This window comes from Nannospalax galili, unplaced genomic scaffold (genome assembly GCF_000622305.1).
Source record: "Nannospalax galili isolate Female #2095 unplaced genomic scaffold, S.galili_v1.0 scaffold934, whole genome shotgun sequence".
Taxonomy (NCBI): domain Eukaryota; kingdom Metazoa; phylum Chordata; class Mammalia; order Rodentia; family Spalacidae; genus Nannospalax; species Nannospalax galili.
The window spans coordinates 519,992-538,064 of record NW_008334762.1 but is presented as its reverse complement, the minus strand read 5'-3'; the positions used below and the strand labels follow the sequence as shown (position 1 = coordinate 538,064).

Here is an 18,073-nt window from a genome sequence, read left to right as displayed (position 1 = left end):
TGGTATTTCTGTAGTTTAAGAAGGAAAATAAAGGAAGGTATAAGTTTTTATATAACTACTTTAGGTTACCACAGCTATTCAGGTTATACTTAGCAACAGAAAAAAAAAAAAAAAAAAGGGAGAGGCTTCACTAGTCAATTAGACAGAAATTTGCTGAGAACAAAGAAGACAGGCAGGCATCAGATTCTTTCTTTGAGAAGAAATTTGTATGTTTAAAGATGGTGTCAATCAGATGTCAATCAAATAAGATCCTGACCAATCCCAGTCTATTTCTCCTTTGGTTTTACACAAGCGCTTCTATACAGACCAATCCTTAGACTCAAGAACACAAGCAAACTGGAAAACATGATGAAACAGTTTAAAATGATAGCATCTTGCCTTAAAAGAGAAGATCAGAAATAAAATGATCAATTTCAACATTCTATTAGTTCCCAAACTTCATTTAATAACACAAAGATGTGTGACGCTTAAAAGTAGAACACACACACACACACACACACACACACACACACACATACACTGAACATTACAGTAATACTACGGATAAGGAAATACTATGTCCATCTTAGAGCTGAGGAAATTGAGCCTCAGAAGTATTAAAAGTCTATAGCCATATTTGTATAGCAATGCATTACTAGGTGTATATAGATATAATGATTAAAATTTGTTTGCCTATTAGGTATATAGTCTTAAAAATTTTTGCTAATCACTTACTACGTATCAGGAACTGCGCCAAACACAGAGAATACAAAGCTGAGTAAGACACGATTTCTTCTGTCAAGGAGTTCATAGTCTGGTGAGGAGACAGTCCTGTAAACATAAATCATTTTCGATGTGATAGTTACTAAAACAGATGTAAAATGTGAAGAACAACAGCTGCAGCACACAAGAGAAGCATGAAATCCACCCTGCAAGGACAGAAAAGGCTTCAGAAAGAAGACAGCCTATAAGTGAACTTTAAGACTTTGGATCACCTGGAGTTGGAGGAAACTGTAAGATGTGGGTGCTGAGAACTAAACTCAGGGTCCTCAACATGAGTAGCAAGTACTCTTAACTGCTGAGCCATCTCTCCAGTTTTTGAATTGTAGTTCTTCGAGATGGAATTACAGAGAAAATGTGAAGGATATCTATAAAACTAGTGGTACGGCTAGACAATGGAATAAGAGGGAAAAGTGGCTAACAGGCAAATAAAACCCTTAACATGGTACCCCAACTGCACTGTGCATAGGACTGTAAGTTTATCCTGATAAACACTGAAAACTGCATTTTAGAAAGGTTAACATTGGCAGCTATGAGGTTAGAGAAAGTGAGCTTAACTGAAGAAGAACATTGGTAGTGTGAAGAAGGTAACTGGGGGTATAGGTAAGGTCTTTCACTGGATGATCATGGCATACCTGAGGGTTATTCATAAAAAAGAATGAGAAACTCAAATTACCCACTTAGTATTGGGTGGAGCTTGGTGCCATAAGCAGGCAAGGAAAGAGAAGAAAATCTGGAGAGACTAAATGGCACAAAGATTTCAAGAGTCAACTCTGAAGTTGGACTATGTGAACTTTATTCCCAGCTCTGTCACTCAGAAGCTGAGTAATAAATTATCTTTTCCATGGCTCACTTTCTATATCAACAGAGCAGGAAGAGGAAAGCCATCCACCTCATGCTGTAAAAATTAAATAGAGATGAAGCATGTAAAATCCTCAGCACTTTAACTGTATGGCACAAAGTCACTTAATAAAAGCTAGTTACAATTCTTTTGAGAACAGGTTAGAAATCTTTCATTTGAGAGCTTGAAGTTCAAAGAAAACCTGTTAATGTCCAGATATCAGACAGGCTTAGGAGATAAATTAATGGAGGAGAACTATTTGGAGTTGCATTAAACCCATGAAAGGTAATAGGCTTGCCCATGGGGGAGCTATCCTAGAACAATCACTGGGTAGAATGAGAAGTGTGCTGACTAACTACTGCTAAGCAGTATTAATATGATATCTGTCATAAATCCACAGAAACAACAATCCGCATGCTGGTACCACTATTTTCCAGTTGTTCTTGGGACCGTATAGGACAGAGAAAGATTGTAGGATCAACTCAGGTTCAGGAACTCAGGAAGTAGGTGTGGAAAGAGAAAAGGCAAAGTCTGAATTTCATCAAACTTTTCTTTTCTGCAAGATGGCAATTCAGCCAAATAAGATAAGGTTATAATCTATGCTTAGAGGAGATACATTTAAGCTGATTTTGCCTAGATCAACCCTTTGAAGATACTATTTCATTCAACTACAGAGAATATAAGAGAGTCTCAAATTTAGGCAACAAACTATATTTCCAGTATTCTGAAATTATAGAACTACCAAATCCTCACTTAGAAAATATGGGGTGTTTTGTTTGTTTGTTTCCTTGCTGTTTTTGAGACAGAGTCTCACTATGTAGCCCAAACTGGCCTGGGCTCCTGAGGGCACAGATTACAGCATGCACTACCATCCCCAGCTCTTGAAGATGTCTCTAATTGTCTGCTTACCTCAAGATGTCATTCTAAAGTCAAAGCAATTAAAAGGGGAGAAAACAGTAAATAACAACAAAATCTGATTAAAACAGACTTGATTCATTCTGTACACTCAGCATAGGGTTAAACTTTGTTACAAAGCCTCAATCTAGGCAGTTACTGTATCAACAGCACAAATTTAAAACTCAGTGAAAGTAGCAAAGACAAAGGTGGATGACAACCTCCCTCCTAATATACACAATTTAGTAACTCTAAAGTAAAAATATATATTTTATAAAAATATAAACTACAGAATGTTGGGTTTAATCTTGACTAATACAAGGATGTTATTTCTATATAGAAAGATAATTTATTTTAAATGTGACAAAAACAGGAGGGTAGCCACCTCACCCCATTTTCCCAGGACCTTTCCACATTTTGAGTCTTCCAGGCTTGGAAGTCCCTTAGTCCCTGGGAACTGGGGCATTCCAGTTTTAATAAGCAATACAAATGTTCCCCCTGTGCTGAGACAGCTTTTTTACACATCTCAAATGTTTCTAATAAAATCTATCACAATGCACAGTTTCCTCTTTCTCTATGACTTAGAACTTCAGAAAGGAAAGCACTTGCTTTCACAGAAGCAGAACTCGGCAGGGCTCAAGAGCACTACACTGGAACTACATATGAGAGACCAGTAGAATGAATCCCAGTGTCTCTCTTAGCTCTCAGAAATAATTTAACAGACTCTATATCATCACTGATTTGATTCCTCAAGATCCTGAAGACAAAGGCATTTCCAGATTCCTGCATGTTTCCAAACACTGTATCACTGTTCTTCCTACCATAGGCCTTCACCCACTACACTTCAGCCTCTCTTCACTGTTCAGTCGCCACGTAACTCAGTACCTCACATCTTGCCGATCTCCAGTGTGTTAGTCAGTACAGATGACCCTCACATGAAGCTCACGGCCCTCTTCTGCACACAATTCCCTAACAGCTGTTTCTATCACTGTACTCTCCCCTTAGAATCTACTCACGTCCTACCTCAGGGGTGCCAGCCCCACTAGGTCTTTGCCTGAGGTCATTAGCAGCAGCACTATCAGGCCTTTACTTGCATAAACTAGGCTAGGACTACCTCTGAGCTACATCCCCAACTGTCTTTTAGATGACTTTTTCAGATGAACCACCCTAATTCTCTTCTTTCTTTCCCTCAAAATCATCATCATCAGAATAGACAAGTGAAGTGGGCCCACCATGTGGCCCCAAAGGAAGTGGAATGAGTTGGAAGGGTCATTTGAGCCTAGGAGTTCAACAGCAGTCTGGCCAACATGAGATACCACATCAAGGGGAAGAAAAAAATTATCATCAAAATGAAAATCAGTATACAAATTAATGGAAAAAAATAATCCTATGAGTCGCCAGTTTAGAAAGCACTATTTTTATTTATTTGTCTGCTTGTTTGTTTGTTTGTTTTGTCTTTTTGAGACAGGATCTCCCTGTAGTCCCAGCTGGCCTAGACTTTGCTATGTAGACCAGGCTGGCCTTGAACTCACAAAGATCCACCTGCCTCTGCCTCCCAAGTGCTGGGACTAAAGATGTGCCACCATGCTGGGCTACAAAGCACTATTTTACATCAAAATGAACCCAAAAGTCTGACTAAGTAGTTACAACTAGATATTTCAATTTCTCTGGGCCTTGGTTTTCTTATTAAATAAGAAATGGATCACAAAACAGCTTAGAATTACTTTATTAGAAATACTTAGGTAATAAAAACATGAAATACTAGCAAATCACCCATTATTGTACCTAACTCATAACTGTTTTCATTTTATATCATTATTTTCCTCCAACACACATTTTATTTTTAATTCTACAGTTCATTTACAAAAACTGCCAATTATAAGCTTGGTGGAATCTTTGGCTAAAATCAAGAGAAATATTTAACTTATGCCCATAGCTATGAAACTTTGAAAACAATATTCCAGAATGCCACAAGATGGTGATATTGCTCCGAAAAAGAACAGTTTTTAAAAGTTACATTTTTTTTTTTTTACCAATTTCCCTAAAATAAAATAACTTAAGTCCTTTCCAAGAAAGGATATAAAAAGTGATGATGCTTTGTTTACTAGGAAACCCTAGTCAGAAAGGAAAATGGACTCATCAAATTTAGCAGCAACCTTACCAACTTTTAACCTGAAGCCCTATGGTTCATAAAAACAAAACATGAACACAGACTTTGTCAGCATTGCTGCGTCTGTTACCACACTGATAATCCCTTCTCTCCCTCCTCATCATTAAAAAAAAATTCTATTCAGTTTTTTTTTATTATTATTAAGCACGCAAATCATTTTTCTACGCTTAATTTAAGAAGTGAGTCCTATTTTTCCTTCTTTCTTTTGGGTTTTGTTTGGGAGTTTTATTTTTTATTTTATTGATTTATTTTTTGAGACAAGGTCACAAGCCCAACTTGCCTCAAAACTCACAGCAATCCTCCTGCTTCAGCCTCCAGAATGCTGAGACTGAAGGTGTGAGCCACCATGTCCAGCTCAGATTCCTAGATCTGTCTTAAAAAAAAAAAAAAAAAAAAACCTGACACCAAATTTTTAGTTATATCAACAAAGGATTACACTTGGATGGTATCAGTACTGAAAAATTAGTAGCTTCTTTTTTTCCTAATCTGCTATTTTTCAATTTCTTATAACACGTAATATTATGTTTAGAATGGGAGAATACTAAAGCTTTAAAGTAAAAAAATATGCATTTGCAGAGCTGGAGAGGTGGCTCAGCAGCTAAAAGTACAGGGCTGCTCTTGCAGAGGACCCAGGTTCCATTCCCAGCACCCACATGGTAGCTAACAATTGTCCTTAACTCCAGTTCCAGGGGTATTCAATGCCCTCTTCTGACCTCTGTGGGCACTGCATGACACAGGTATACTTAGATACATGCAGGTAATACATTCATACACATAAAATAAACAATAAAATATTTTTTAAATAACAAAATAAAGATTATGCAGTTGGTAATTTTTCCTTTGCCTTATTGAATATTGTAGAAAAAAGATTTCCCACCCAAGTGCTGCATAGTATCACTTTAAAAAATACTACTCAAATACCACTAACACATCAAAACTTTGAGCTCCAAATTTTGAGAATGAACTCAATGAGTAGAAAAAGCTGTACAAATATGGTTACCCCTGGGTATCTATGGATGCTGTGTCTCCTATACAAAAGGGCATAATATTGCCTAAAGCTGTACACATCCTCCCATATATGCTAAGTTAACTGTAGTTTACTTACAAAACACAAAGCAAATTCTTTGTAAATTCTTTCTAACACTGTACTGTTCTAGAAATAGGGAGGAGCTTGAAATGTTCAACACACACAGAATTTCTTTCTCAAACTTTTTCAATACAGGTTGCTTAAATCCATAAGCACAGAACTAAGAGACACAGAGGGCCACTGCATCTGCTACAACTTATGAAGCAGCAGAAAGCAAGCATGGACATGAAGACTTGGAGCTGAAGAGAAGCTGACAGGCAGAGGAAGAGACTCAGGAACACCAAGTTCCTTAAAGTCCAACAAATGTGCTCCTGTGGACAAGTCTAGTTAGTATTTTTCCATACTGCACTGGCCACCAGGATCATGATCAAAATTATGTCATTCCCCCCTCAAATATTTTCTGATTGCTTCTAAATATATTAATTCTAATTCATCAGCATTTACAGAGCCACGGAGTTTTCCTAATCTTCAATTCCAAAGTGACATTTTTTTAAGGAGATAATGTTGAGTTAATACAAAGGATAGATTTTTTAAGTCAGATAGACCCAAGTCCAAATTTCAACTCTCCTATTTGTATGTATTTAACCTGAGTTTCTGTTTTCTTATCTGAAAAATGAGGATGTACCAGACAAAAGTAGTCAAGCGAAGGGTAAAAAAGTGCTAGTACTAAACCTAGGAAGTAGAAGGCTTTCTAGTCAGGAGTGTGGGAAATGCCCAAGAGGTGAAGGAAGAAGGATCCTAAGTTCAACGTCAGCCTGAACAACGTGGCAAAACTTTGTTTCAGGGCAGGAGAGATGTCTTGAGGTTGAGAGCACAGGCTGCTCTTGCAGAGGACCCATGTTCGGTTCCCAGCACCCACATGTCACACATGTCAGCTAACAACTATCCATACCTCCAGTTCTAAGAGCTCTAACACTCTCTTCTGGCCTCTGCAAACACAGCACACACATGGTGCATTTAGATAAAACATGCAGGCAAAACGCTCATATACGGAACACAAAAATAAATTTTTTAAAAATTTAGACTTGCTTTAAACAAACAAAAAAACATATGATACATAAATAATTTCAAGATATTTCAAAGCTGGTAAGTATTAGACATGCAATGTTATTTACTATTTATGAACACTCTTAAGAATTTTAAAGCATGCTGTAAGATATAGTCTCATTAAATACTCTTCGTTCTTAGAGGAAATTAGAAACCAAGATACAAGAAATTTTCCAAAATTATAAAACCACTTAAATAGCTAAAACCTCTATTCCTAGATTCATGTGGTCCTTAATAAAGTTAAAATGAAGTAAAAATACAATACTTTGTCCACAAACCCCAAAAAAACCACAAAAAACCATAAGAATTGCAAATTCCTCTTTTGTGCTGATTTGAACTTACGGCAGTAAGATCTGGCTGCTTACTGTCCTTACTTCTTTACACTTACTAATTTCCCAGAGTACAGATACTGCTCTAGACCTCACTTAGGTTTTAATGTAGTATGTATAGTATGGTTTCTTTCTTTGGTATACGTGCATGCATGTGTGTGGTGTACACATGTATGTACACATCTGTGCCCCCCGCCCAAAGAGGCCAGAGGAGGGTGCTGAATGTCTTCCTCCATTAATCTCTTCTTTATTCCCTTGAGACAGGGTCTCCCATTGAACCTGGAACTTGCTGTTTATCAGCTAGGCTGGATATCAACAAGTCCCCAGAGATCCTTTGGTCTCTGCCACCCTCATGCCACACCTACAGGCACACATGGCCAGGGCTTTTATTTGGGTGCTGTGGATCAAAACTCAGGTCCTCAGTGCTGCACAGCAAGTGCTCTAATTCACTGATCCATCCCCTAGCCCATCTTTCTAAATTAAAATCTGAAACAATCAGTGAATGAAAAAAGTAGTTCAAACACATCCCAGTGCATGCTGAGTGCCATGCTTAAGAAGATGTGTATCTAGGAACTCGGTGCTATTGTTCTCACTTTCCGAATGAAGCCCTACTAGACGTGATAAAACTCAGCCTCAAGTCAGGCTTACATGAGCACTATCAGTCAGTGAGTAAAGTGATTGCCAGAATGCAGTTAGATTTATTTTCCTTTACTCATAGGCTTTTATTAGATCACTCTTTACATAAAAACTTAAATTAGAAAGAAAATATAAAACAAGTTATAGTTACCAAAAATTTTAACCTAGAAAAATAAAATTCCCAAGTATAATGTATGCCTTGCATTCTGGGTATACATTTAAGCACTGACTATAGTCCACAGGTTACAGGACAAAAAGATAGTCTATTGTTGTTTTGCCCTCAGTGAAAAGCACAAAACAATGGGCTCCTCACACAGAAATGCCAACCAATCCACTCCAATATACAAGGAATCAAGGGTCTGGTATGTTTTCGTCACAATATATACTCAAAGTACTTATGCTTATTTCAACCATACGTTTGTTTTTTTCTAGAAAGTGTCCCTAATTTAAAGGTCTGCCTTTCCAACAAAAGATCTGATCAGATTTATGGGTCTTGTTGGTCACAGAACTGAGGAACATTTAAGTGACAGACCCAGGCTGTCATCAACAAAAGTTAGAGATGAGCTTGAAGGTTTTTCCATTTTCACTGACTTGAAATTAAACCCTTTTCACAATTCTCTTCCCAAGTTAATGTCCTTATGCTAAGCAATGGCTTTTCCCAAAAGACATATCACGCCCACAGTCAACCTACTTTCTACCCAAAAGCCCAAATTCCAAATCTGACACACTTCAATCAAAGTATCTATTTCTGAGTTGGCTTATCTGAGCTAAGTAAAAAATCAATCAGACTAGCTAACAAAGTATCATAATATCAAATGTAACTCTTTTAGACTGCTTATGTTTTGTTTTTTTAAATAGAAATGTCTTCATTACATGAATTTCTTTGGTAGAACTGGTAAGTTTTTGAACAAGTAAGCCAGGGTCACTTCACTTGCATGCTCAGGGCTGTAAACATTCTGTATCACCTTTCTGTACTCCTTAAGCCTTTTTAACAGTTGGAAGGTTCTGATGTTATGCTTTCTTTACATTTACTCCCGGTCTCTGACCAACCTTACTAGGATCCCAGTCTTACAGAATCAATTTCTGTCAGCAGTTGCCAAATTAATGTGTATAATATCATCCTAGACATTCACTAAAATGAAGACTCCTGAGTGCCCTTCTCAAGAAAGACTTTGAAAGATATGAATAACTTAAGACACTTAACAAGCACCCTGAGATTAAGCAGGAACTACACCTTGGCAAACTGGTAAACACATTTAATCTAATGATGATGTTAACAATTTCTTGTCCCACATTGCATAGCCCAATCATCGACGACTGCTATCCTGACAGTCTGTTGAGTTAGGATCTTTCTCAAATTAATCCTCAATTTTTATGCAACGTGTTTGTTCAACTGAGAAGTAGGAGCTGATAGGCAGTTTTGTACATACCCAAACTAAGCTCAAATTGTCCTTAACAAGTGAGTGGGCCACAGCAAATTGACTACTGCTTTGAATTTTCAACTTAATATTGCATTAAAAGCAATAAAAATAACTTATATCGCCAGGCGTGGTGGCATATGCCTTTAGTCCCAGCACTCAGGAGGCACAGGCAGGCAGATCTCTGTGAGTTCAAGGCTAACCTGGTCTAGACAGTGAGTTCCAGGCCAGCTAGAGCTACAGGGAGACCCTGTCTCACACACACAAAAAAAATTATATCCTTATTATGTTGAAGCTACCACAATTTCCATCTTATAAACATCGTTTCAACCTATCCTTACCAAAACTGGCAATGAAGACATTCTTTCCATTTTGCAAAAGAAAAAACTGAGGCAATTCTGCTAGTAAGCAGCACTGACAGAAGTCAATGCTGCCTAACCATGGCTGTCACCCCAAATGCCAAGAGTCTTCTGTTCTTAAAAGCCTTACGATGAGATCAATCTACTTCATTCTCCTTTTTTTGTGGCTATTTGGTTGTTTTGTTTTTGTTTTTGTCTTTTAATCTCTGGTTTTGTTGGTTTTACAGACAGAATCTTGCTATATAGCACAGGCTGGCCTGAAACTGGAAACTCTACTGGCCTTTGTGTAAACCACCATGTCTGGTTTAACTTGTCTGTATCTAAGGTAAAGACTATCTTACACAGAAAAGGTTGACTTATCTAATTCTCCTATCCATCCTAATTTAACGCATACAAAGAGTAGTACCTCCTGGCAAATTGGGATTAACAGGGGATCCTACTTCAAGTCAGGACTCAAGTCTGCTTCCATCCACCTTACTTAGTCATAGTAAGTATACTAACCAGCTATCTAAAGACCTTGTTTTTCCCTAGTTAAACAAAGCTACCATGCCTACAATTATGTTTCTGCTACTATACTTTTTTAACCACCCAAGTAATTAAAGGGCAGGAGGAATGCCAGGAAACACCCTAACATGATGCTATCCATCTCATCTTTGCATTCTGGCCTTGCCTAGTATTATAAATCATGTTTCTCAGCACATTCAGCCACCAAATTCCTCCAATGTACAATTTCAGACATTTGCAATGATATTCCTGTAAGCTGCACTATTTTTTAGTGTAATTGTTTCAAGAAAATGTAGCAAATCATTAGTCCACTAAGAAAGATACAATGTAATAAAAATTAAAGATTCATTTTCTTCATCTCAGCTAGCTATGCCATTACTTAGTAGCTAATCTGAACAAAACAAAAATATATTGACACTAGACAAAGTGCCAGTGAGGTCAAGATAATGAGAAAACCCAGCTGGCAATCAACCCACTGTTTGAGGAAGAAAGGAACACTACACTACCTCATTCCTTCAAAGAGCTCCAGTGGACTCTAGGACCCTCCAGAGCACTCTTCCTAGGATAGTGGCCTCACCACAAAGAGGAGTTCATACCAACCTTTTTCAAGGCATCACAAACAAAAATTACATCTGTGAGGTACAAGTTGCTCAGGGATGGTCAGCTCCACTGGTCAAGCAGCTCTGCTCCTTTGGGTCTGACATTTAATCACAAGAGAAGAAAGGATGGGTCCCTGCCTACTGTGCATCACTCTCTACATAAGGTACTGTCTCACCAACACATCAAACTGGGAAAAATCACTTATTTGAATCAGTTTGGCATCATGGGTCCTACACTTTCTTAAACTCCACTATCCTCAAATAGAACCAGTCAATCCTGCCCTGTTACCTTAGCATGCCAGATGAAACTGCAGGGCAACCCCACTTCTTTGAAACCCAGGCTTCAAGGTTGCTTGGCAAGTGTTCTCCCACTGAGCTACATGCCAGCCTGTATTAGTTACTTTTCTCATTTCTGTGACAAAATACCTGACAAAAGCAACTCAGGGAAGAAAGGGAGAGTCCTTCCAAGCAGGGAGCTCATGACAGCAGGAGTGTACAGCAGCTTCCCACACCACAGCCAGTCAGGAAGCAGAGAGAGATGAATGCTGGAGCTCAGCTCGCTCTCTCCTCTGTATTCAGTCCACAACCCACCCATGGAAGGGTGCTGCCCACATCCAAGTGGGTCTTCCCTCTTCAATTCAATGTTTCCAAAATATCCTCAGGCATACCCTAGATCTACTCAAGATTAACTAGCACACAGACCCTCTTCATTTCTAACTAAAGACAGAACCCACTATTTCTATTTTTGTAGTAAGCCAAATTTACTGTCATTTGCACTTGAGACCCAGCTTTCCCTTCTGGCAGGCCCAGGCTCAAAAGTTTTGATTGGGGAAAGCAGTAAGGAATCTAAGCTTCAGCTTCCAAATCAGTTTTCCAGAAGATATGTCTTTGTATGACAGAACTGATGCTGTACTTACATAGAAATTGCCATAGCCCATTATAATGTAGCCCTGAACAGATTCATGCAGTTGCATAGTAGCCTCCCCTTGGATATAGGCCAAAGCTGTGATTTCATCAGAATGAGGCAGTTGTGCCAGTCCCAGGAACATGCCTTAAGAAGACCATGTTCCTTTTGCTTTTCCACCCTTGAGAGCCTAAAGCTACAAGGTAAGGCTGATAACTCTGCAACAATGGTCACATGGAGAAGACTAAAAAAGAAGGGGCGTGCTCAGCACCCAGCTGAACTGCCTGTTGAAAGCAGCCATTCAAGTGATGAAGAGCAAAGTCAGTAGAGCGGCCCAAAGAGTCCAGCCCAAAAGAGAAAAACTGTAAGCAGGTAGGACTGCTGTTTTCGAAAAGCCACTTGACTTCAGGATGTTTGTTACATAGTAAAGTGAAATAATGCTGTTGGCCTTGTGTTTCTACAAAATTTGCTCAAATACCAGAGAAAAGGAGGGGTGCAACTAATTTTATTCCCACAACCATAGAAGAAAAAGTCTTTTCTTAATGCCAGTGACTCTACTAGCCTCCAGGTTCTAAGAAAATAGGCTTCATGTGTGTTGTTTCACAACTGTGCCTCAGGAGCCAGCACAGTGTCTGGCATTCAGTAACTGCACCAGTATGTATTATAAGTAAATAGTATGGGCCAGGCATGGTGGCACATGCCTTTAATCCCAGCACTGCACTTGGGAGGCAGAGGCAGGCGGATCTCTGTGCCAGCCTGGTCTACATAGAGTTCCAGGCCAGCTGAGGTTACAGGGAGACTCTGTCTCAAAAAGACCAAACAATAAATAAATAGTATGTTAAGAAACGTCAAGGCAAAATCAACAAATGCTATTCTTCACTATAACTTAGAAATTGGCATATGGTTTTAAGAATCCACACAAAAGGGTCTCTTGCAGAGGACCCGGGTTCAATTCCTAGCACCCACATGGCAGCTACAAACCATCCCTAACTCCACGGCACTGCACAATACAGGTGCAGGAAATACACTCATACACATAAAATAAAAATAATAAAATATTTTTAAAAAAGAATCCACACAAAAATTGTTTAAATATGAATTTCAAGTATATATCAAAAGCTTTTGTAATGGGGATGTATACTAAAATTTGGTATGTAATGATAAAAATAAAAAATACCACAATATATCCTTTGGAATAAGATTCTGATTTATGTGCTCAATAGATAAATAAATAAATAAAAGTTTTCCAAGATTAGGCTTTTATAAAAAATAATCAAACTTCATCTTTAAAAAACAGAACTGAAATCGAAAAATTTCCAAAGGAAATTAATGCCTACATTTCACCAATGTCTTTTTGAGGGAGGCAATCAACTTTGCTTTCTTCTGACTCTGTACAAAAGTCAAAAACACTCCAAACAGGTAAATTCCACAGAAGACTTTTGTACATAGAGATTTGAATTGCCCTTCTTTGTGCTGAGATGGTAACCTCATTCAATACAGCTATTGGTAGGTAATTTTGAAATTTCTAAGTAGTTTATCACCAAATAGTTATCCTCTAGTCAGGAGAAAGCAAAGGTCTGAGCTAGTGGAAAGGACAAAGGAAATGAGGGAATTTGATGAGCAGTGAAATGAAGAAAGTAAAATACTTGGGCCGTGGAGATGGCTCGGTGGGTGAAGGTGTTTGCTGCCAAACCTGATGACGAGTTTGTTCCCAGTAACCCGCACGGTAGAGAGAGCCTAATTGTGCATCTAAGTTGTTCTCTGACCTCCACACTTGTATAGTGGCACACAAGCATCCCCCCCTCCCCATAAATAAACATTTAAAAAAAGAAAGTTAAGATCATGATTCTGATTCACGTCTGTAGAGAGAATAGTGTTGACATGTTATTCCACAGCATGGGCACATTACGTTCACAGCCTTTTGTGGATTACTAACCCTGGTGAAACTAAAGAAATCTGCTATATATACCCATGCTTTGTGGGTTTAGTTTCAGGTAGTCCCTGGACTACCTGAAGCTTCCACATGCAACCTGTGGGCTATCCATTGGGTTGGGAACAGCTCACAGAATTGGTGGGAACTTTTAAGAACAATAGCCCTGAGGGTGGGTAAGTACCTAGAGGCCTCCTGCTAAGGCTCACACTTCACAGAGAATTTTGACTTTTACTGGTTGTTATATTTTAAAAGAAATTAGTCCAAAAGTTAAATCTGTTACAAGTCTAGTTGGTAAGGTAAGTGGGTAAAATAGAATCAGGAGTTTATTGACAATAGTGATTTTCTTTTTGTATGAAGATAATATAACTACTTTATTGTCAACTGGATATCATTAATGTCTTTAACTAGGTGGTTCCAGGAGATTCCTTCTAGTGTTTTGTGATTCTTGGATCTTCTATTTCCACTGGAACATCTGTCCCCATCTTTCCTTCTATGTCCTTGAGAACTGGTGAGTCTGGGGGATGATATGGGTAGATGGAGAACAGACAATATCAGATCAGACCTTTTAATTATTACTGTCTTTGTGTCTTTCAATCAGGAATGGGGGAAAAGTGATAGAGCACACAAGTGAAATAAACTTGGAGAACGTCTTAATCTCCTCTAGGCCTGCATGCCTTACTTAAGAACATCCCTGTCCCTCAATTCAGGGGCTAATACTAGACAAATAAAGTGAAACGGGGGTTCAAACTCAGTGAATTTTTAAAAAAGGATTAAGTAGCTAATTCACACTAGGGTGGTTAATGCATAGTTTGATAGTGAGGAGTTGACTTCTCTGCACTCATATAAGATTGTCTTCCTGGTAGTAGGGATTATTACTATTATTGGTTGCTTTCTTTTCTAACTGTAGAAACTTTGATTCTATAATTATTAGAAAGACTGGAACCATTTTACTTTTCATATGAAAGTGCGACATAATCATAACGAACAGTGGAAAATCCAATGTTGCTCTTTATAAGTGGTGTCCAAGGAACTTGTTACTAATACAAATAAATGTCTGATGAAAACCACAAATTTTCCTCTATTTGCTGGCATTGAGATGAATATCTCAGAACATTGCTGTGGTGTTTTTCATTCTTTTTATAATTGTTTTGACACTTTATTATTTGAGTCTCATGAAATTCAGAGTTCATGAAGTTGAGAATTAGGTAGGTCAGAAGGATGAATACACTGGTGCTTGAAAGTTTTAAAAAGTTAAATTTCATACCTAAATTTAGTACTCATTAGCAGCCAAAACTAGAAATAAAACTAAAATCTACATTTTTGTACTTATTCTTCTTCATTCCCAACTCAGGGGTCATATGTGTCCACATATGTGTCCCTCACTGACTTATAATCCAATCATTAGCCCTGAATTAAAAATAATCTGCTTGCTGGGCCTTTAATCTCAGCGCTCAGGAGGCAGAGGCAGGTGGATCTCTGTATAGCAAGTTCAGGCCAGCCGGGGCTACAGGGAGACCCTGTCTCAAAAAGACAAAAAAAAAAAAAGTCTGCTACTGGTTTTATTTTTTGTTTCAGGCTTTCTCACCCTATATAAATACAAATACTTCCTGTTCCATCCAAATTCTTAGAGCCTTCTTTCTGCTACCTTCTCCTGCCTACGAAAAATTAGTCATCCTTCAAATCCAATTTCTCCAAAACTAGAAACTCTCTATCTTGACACAAGCTCTAAGTTCTACCCTCTCTGAACTTGAATTGAGAGGATTTTGATATTGTTCATGAGACACATATACATACAAGGCATGCTGGGCATAGTGCATATAGCTGTGATCTCAGCACTGTAGTCTGAGGCAGGAAGAGGGCAAGCCCAAGGCTGGACATGGGCTACTGAGTGAGACCCTACCATTCATTCATGTACACATAAATGGAGTGTGTGTATAGTCTTGCATTCATCCCTATCTCCCGAGGCTATAAGGACAGAAGCTGCTAATCGTCTGTTCTTCGTACATCCCCAGACACCTCACACAGTCATGCAATTGAAGCTTAATAACTGCGTAAGGAAGTAAAAGAAATTTCAGCCAACTGAAGAGATTCCTATCTCTTTGAAGGCCAGAGACCTGATCTGCCATGTCCCAAGTTTCAAAACCATGGTGTCTGCACTTCTGCATTTATGAGAAGGATTTGAAAATGTTAATAAGGTACATCTCAAAGAACTATGCCACATTTGTCACGTCAGTTTTAATAGCTCCCAACAGCTGACCATTATACTTTCAATTTTAAAAATACTATTTGTAAAGAATGATAATTTTCAGTCCACTAGTATACTATACAGCTAAAAACAAGTCACAAATAAAAGAATGTCTTTCTTTTTCAAAAGGTGCATTCTACTAATAGAGTTACACAAAGACTTGGTGAGACATGTCAAGTGCATTTATGCATAAGCATAAACTACTGCAGAAACCTACAGACAACTGTAAACCATGTACTTCACACACACACAAAAAAAAAACACCAAAAGGGAGTAGGAACTCAGTGATATCTTTTTCCACGGCTATAACTAGCAGCATTTTAAGAGTAGAAACTCAATCTTATTGCACAAAAAGATAAAACTTAATAGAAAAAAACAAACGCCTGTGAATTATTTTATGCAGGCAGAGTAAATATTTCAAAAGTATATTAGGTCCGCCTTTTATTTGGCAATAAAGGTTTCCTGTAATTGCTGGAAGGAAGCTCAACTCCGAATCGATGAGTAAAGGAAAGGACCACACAGTCCTTAGGCACACAAAACTGATCGTTTAAAGGTAGCAAAAGCAATGAGCAAACTACAAATTCTAAATCTTAAAGGAAGATTTAAAGGAAAGGATCCAAATCACAGATGAGATGAGGATTAGTAAAATCTGCAAGGTCACTTGAACCTACCAGGTCACCAAAGGTGGAGGTTGGGGGTTGTGGGAGGAGCTGCGGAGAGGAGTCCCGAGTGCTAAACCATGTCAAAAAGGACGTTCTAGGGATGGAGTCCCGGCTCTGCGCTGAGGGGATTGGGGTGAAAGTCGGGGCAGCGGTAGTTCCGAGGCAGCAAAGGAAGAAAGGTGGAAGGCGGCGGCGAGGAGGCTGAGCACCGCAGTCCCCGGGACACTTCGCCGGCTCCAGGGTCGCCCGTACAGGCCGGTACCCCGGCCACCTGGGGCAAGCCGGGCGACCCCACCCCAGGCAACTCCCGCCTAGGCGGCCCTCCCGGCGCCCTCCCGCCCGAGCCCCGTAGTGCTCACCGGCGCAAAGCAGCGGCTCCCGGGGCCGGCGGCCACCGCGACGCCTCCTCAGCCCTCGGCGCCCAGTATCGCCATCTCACAGCAGGCGTCGGCCGCGGCAGCCCAGGCCGCCCGCAGCCACCCGGATCCCGCACGCCGCACGCCGACACCGGCCCTCCCTCCACCCAGCCCCGACCCACACCTCCCTTCCTCGGGAGCGTGCCGCGAGCTCGCGACGCCGGTGCCGCGCAGTGCGCGCCTCCAGCCCCGGACCCGGAATCGGCTGCCCGCGAGCATGCGCAGCGAGGGCGCGCCGGCCGCGGCTGCCCCGGGCAGGCTCCGCTCCTCCGGGTCTCCGCGGCGGTTCAGCTAGGAGGAGCGCCAACCAATAGGAGGACGGGGGCGGAGCCTGGCGCCGAAGGGGAGGCGGGACCGCGGCCGGGATGCCGGCCTAGGCCGCTGGGACTTGGGCTGGGTGCTTAGTGCTGACTGGACTGTTCGGCCAGCTGCCCAGCCGGGAGCACAACCCCAAGGAAGGTCCTCAAGTCACTGCTTTACTTGAGCAGTCTACAGCAAAAGTGGGCTGCGAATGAACGGGGTATTCGATTTCGAATCCATTGCTGGAGTAAATAGTTCCATTTAGCAAATGCTCACACCAAAAGACTTGTGGTCCAAATTTGTATGGGTAATCAAATTGTTCCCTTCCCCTGGCACCACGTCAGTCAAATAATCGAGCTAATACCTATTGAGCAAGTGCATGTATTCGTGCAGTTAATCCACACAACAGCTTGGAAAGGTAGCTTCTGTAGCCTCCATTGTACAGTGAATCATCTAGTTTAGAAAAGTTCTGTTGGTGATTTGCATTGTTTTTGGAAGAAAGGCCACGTTCCAAACACAAGTCATTGATAACCACATTACTCACCAGATGGCCTACGTTCAAATTCTCAGAGAACAAAGATCTTCGGATATAGATTCCACAAGTTTTGCCCGAACACCTTAGTCAGTCCCAATTTACCTACATCCACCCCCAAGCCTACTAGTTCTTTTATCTCAGAGGTTCATAAGTCCTGGCATCCCTTTGAAGCAAACCTGTCCATGTCAGTTCCTCCCTTAAGACACCTTCTTAGGATACCTTTTTCAGCCCCTATTGGCCACAACGTCCCAGCATTGTTTTAAGACCTTTAAGACGTTTTAAGACATTTCTGTTCTAAATTTTCCTGTGACTTTACAGCGTCTTTCTGGTTCACTCTTTTGTTATACCTAAACTTTTCGAAAGAATCTTGCTCTAAGAGCAACACTGACAACTCCGTGGATATTTGTAGGATTCAATACACAGCTCTTGAATGAA

General features: G+C 40.0%; 1 protein-coding gene across 3 annotated transcripts in view; it reads right to left on the bottom strand.

The window, feature by feature from the left end:
• The window catches only part of Wwp1 (WW domain containing E3 ubiquitin protein ligase 1), a 123,859-nt gene extending 106,962 nt beyond the window's left edge, over positions 1-16,897 (bottom strand). The window contains exons 1-2 of one of the 3 annotated variants that reach the window (XM_017797235.2): positions 16,747-16,897; positions 715-810 (exon numbers count right to left, since the gene is read on the bottom strand). The gene's annotated coding sequence lies outside the window, so the exon portion shown is untranslated. The remainder of the gene's footprint in view (positions 1-714; positions 811-16,746) is intronic. The other 2 variants (XM_017797234.2, XM_008829462.3) reach the window with 2 other exon arrangements.
• Positions 16,898-18,073: the final 1,176 nt, after the last annotated feature.